Source organism: Cervus elaphus, chromosome 14 (genome assembly GCF_910594005.1).
Source record: "Cervus elaphus chromosome 14, mCerEla1.1, whole genome shotgun sequence".
Classification (NCBI taxonomy): domain Eukaryota; kingdom Metazoa; phylum Chordata; class Mammalia; order Artiodactyla; family Cervidae; genus Cervus; species Cervus elaphus.
The window spans coordinates 8,307,450-8,311,136 of record NC_057828.1 but is presented as its reverse complement, the minus strand read 5'-3'; the positions used below and the strand labels follow the sequence as shown (position 1 = coordinate 8,311,136).

Below are 3,687 nucleotides of genomic sequence, written 5' to 3'. Positions count from 1 at the left end.
GAGCCCCACCCCCCTCAACAGGACCTGCACTCCCCTCCCTTCTCCCTGCTCATCTCGCCCAGCTGCCAGGAGACAGGATGAAAAGAGAACCGCTCCACCCCAAGCTGTTCCTCTGTGGCTGCGGCTTCGGGCATCCTCCTTGAGCGCCTGCCCTTCCAGCCCCGACTCCTTCCTTCTTTGGTTCCACTGGGAAACTGATTGTGCTTGACAGACTCATCCCCCCTCCCCCCCCCAAACTCAGACTCCCACTGGTGGGCTGAAGGCACTGGCACGAGTGATGGAGAGCTCCCCAGGACAACCACCGTCCCTGGGCTCTGGAGGAGCGGGTGGGGAGCGCCATTTCTGGGCACATTCCCTCCATCCTCAGCTCAGGCCCGGGAGTCAGCACTGGCGAGGAAGTGTGTTTGGCAAGGAGCCTTTCAGGACTCTCCCAGCTGTGCAGACACCCCTGAACCCACTCCCTATCCCCACCCCAACACCCAGCCAGGCCTGGTCCTTCCGGCCAATCCTTCTCCTTTGGCTTCCAGTCAGGACCCCGGCCACCTGACCTCAAGATGAGGGTCACAGAAACCATTTTGGGGCGCCCCACTCACGCCCCAGGCCTGAGAGGTCGGCAGAGGTGGTGGCCATGAGACGTCAAAGCTGTGGTGCAGGGCTGGATAGAAACGGGGACACACATCCCCTGTAGGGGAAGGTGTCCAAAGCACGAGCTAAGTGAGGGGAAGGGGAGCCAGGGAGCGGCCTCCAGGGAAAATGAGAGAGGGCCGGGGCGAGCCTGGAGGCCGGGGCGGGTTTCACACCACCCTCACCCTATTGTCTCCGCACCCAGGAGCTCTCAAAATGGCGGGGGGGGGGGGGGCGTTGCCGTTGTTGGCCCCTCGTTTGTACTTCCGCTTCCGGGTGACCCCGCGCCACCGCCAGTAGGTGTCCTTGCTACAAACAGGTGGGAGACGAAGGAGGCCAGGGCCTCTTGTCGCTGACGTGCTCCGTGACCACCACCTCCTCCGGGGTGACGTGTGTCTGCGGGAGGTAGGTGCTCCTCTGCACTTTCTCCCCAGGAACTCCCAGAAGTTGCAAGGGGGCAGCAGGTTGGTGGTGTTGAACAATGAAGTGACTCCTGTCCAGGGAGAAGTCGTGATAGACAGTGAGCCCCTGCTGGAATCATGGAGGATGTCCCCAAACCAGGGCACGGGCACGTTGATGCCCTCGCGGTTCCTCTCCTCCAGTTAGATCTTCCGTCCTCTTCCAGCTCCATGCGAGTGCGGACCTGGGAGGACAGGGAGGCCTCCTAGAGGACCCGCAGTGGAAGAAGTTGTCTCGGGCCAGGTGAACGAGAAAGAAGGATCTGTAGATGTGGACGGAGGCGAACACCAGGCCCATGAGCAGCAGGTCCATGCCCATGGACAGAGCCCCCGCGTCTTGTAGGGATGGTGTGGGGGCTCTCCTCCCAAGGGCTTCTCCCCAGCCAGGGTCAGCAGAATCTCAGCGCCCGGGGCGGGCACCGGGGTGGAGACCAAGGCCGAAGCCTTGTCAGTCTTGCCGGCCTTGATGAGGGCCACCATAGGTTGAAAGCGGATCTTCACCACGGCTGCGTGGGCCGTGCGTCCGCCCTGCACCCTCTGTTGGCAGCCACTCTCCTCTCAGCCCCTATCTGTACCACAGCGCTCCGGCTCTCGGCAGGCACGGGAAGTTTGGGTCCCCTTCTACATCTTTTGTTCTTGATTTATACTCAAGGATTTCCTACTTTTTGATGCTATTGTAAATAGTATTTTTTTTTAATTTCAAGTTCCAATTGAATGTTGCTGGTATATGGAAATACAACTGATCTTACCTTGTAGCCTGCTGTCAAACAAAACTTGCTTATTCTACTAGCTTTTTGTAAGTCCATTGGATATTTCTGCCTAAATGGGCCTGTCATCTGTGCATAAAGACTGACTTCATTTCCAATCTGGGTTATTTTTATTTCTTCTTAAACTGAACTGAGATGTAGTGGTCCTGGAAGTACAGGGACCTGAGCTTTAATGTCAACTCTGCCATAACTCTCTGTGTAACCTTAGGCAAGTCACTTTCCTCTCTGAACCCGGCTACCCTGTAAAGTGATCTGTAAGTCCTCTCCCACCTCTAATGTTCAAAGAATGTACTCTGAAAGGTATTAGCACTCTGGTTGTAAGCCACAGCTTCCTGCCTCCAGGCCTCTGAGTCCTGCCTTCTTCCCGTTAAGCTAGTGACTCACCGTGCTCCTGACAGCGGGGCTGAACCAGAGTGTCACCTGTTCTCCTCCCAATCTTCCAGTGAATCAGGAGTGGCTCTATTAGTTCATTATTTTACCAGTTGTTCTGCTGCCTCCTGTTAGCAAGGCCCAATCTGCAGCTGGGTTATCTATTTTCTAGCAAAAACCAAAGCTGTTAATTCATGAAAAAATTGGCTGAGGGCCACAAACATAGAAAAAGCAGTTTCTAAAAAAAAAAAAAAGAAAAGAAAAAGCAGTTTCTTTTTTTTCTATTAAACTTTTAAAGACACATTCCATTCGCCTGCTTTTGAATTTAGTCCTCATCAATAATGTAATTTTATACTGTGCTGAGATAAGGTAGGCTTTTTTAACACAGTCCTGTCCTGCAGGAACTTAAGAGTCCTGCAGGGGAATGGTCCATTCATTCTCCATCTGTATGGAAGAGAAATGGGCAGACAAAGTTACACTGGACCATGTTGGAGAAGACCTGAGTCCTTGAAAATAAGTTGGGGCAATCCCAGGGCATGGTAGAAATGAAAGGTTCAGCAGATTTTTTTATTCTTTGTGTCACCCTGCAGCTGAATCTCATTCCTAGCTTTAGGAGATGCTCTGCCTTCTGAGCCCACCCCTCCATCAGAGGGAAGCCTTGCCCAGTTTCACTGACATCATCTAGGTATTTCCAATCGATGTGCTTACCTCAAATTCTGAATCCAAAGCTGGTGACACAGGAACCATACAAACCCCTTCCAGTCATGTAGGCAGCAGCAGCTAAATCTGATCTTCTGAGACAGATTTAGCACATCCAGATTCTAGAATTCAGAATCATCTGTCCCAACTCTTTCATTTCATTTTGCAGTGTGGAATAAATGAAGACCAACCAAAAGAGAACAAGCAAAGCTATTTATTCAGAGCTTGTTATAGAAAGAGAGTCAGCCACCATGACATGTTTCGGCAGAGACTCTTAAGAGTTGAACACAACTGAGCAACTGAACGACAAGAGCCTGCAGAAGTGGGAAATCGTTACAGGAGAAAACAAGGAACTTGTCAGGTATGCCTTGGCTGGACGTTGTTGACATGAGGGGCCATCAGTAGGCCAACTAGAAGCAGAACATCCTATGTGATTGGTTGCTGCTGCTGCTGCTGCTGCTAAGTCGCTTCAGTCGTGTCCGACTCTTTGCGACCCCATAGATGGCAGCCCACCAGGCTCCGCCGTCCCTGGGATTCCCCATGTAACTGGTTAAGGATACATTATTTGGCTTTTTCTGGTTCATGCTAGGTTAGAAACAGGGACAAAAATTGAGGAAGTTGCCAGTGTTTAATCAAGTCCTGGCCATCTGGATCCAGTGGCTACAAGAGTTATCGTTTGCCTTCATGGGCTGGTTGCTAGAGATTGTGGTCTGATTTCATACAAGTCTAACTTACAGATAGCAGACCAGCTCCGTAGGCTGCTTACTACA

At 52.0% G+C, this 3,687-nt stretch overlaps 1 pseudogene; it reads right to left on the bottom strand.

Annotated features, from left to right (window-relative positions):
• Positions 1 to 810: 810 nt before the first annotated feature.
• LOC122708042 lies at positions 811 to 2,965 on the bottom strand (annotated as a pseudogene).
• Positions 2,966 to 3,687: the final 722 nt, after the last annotated feature.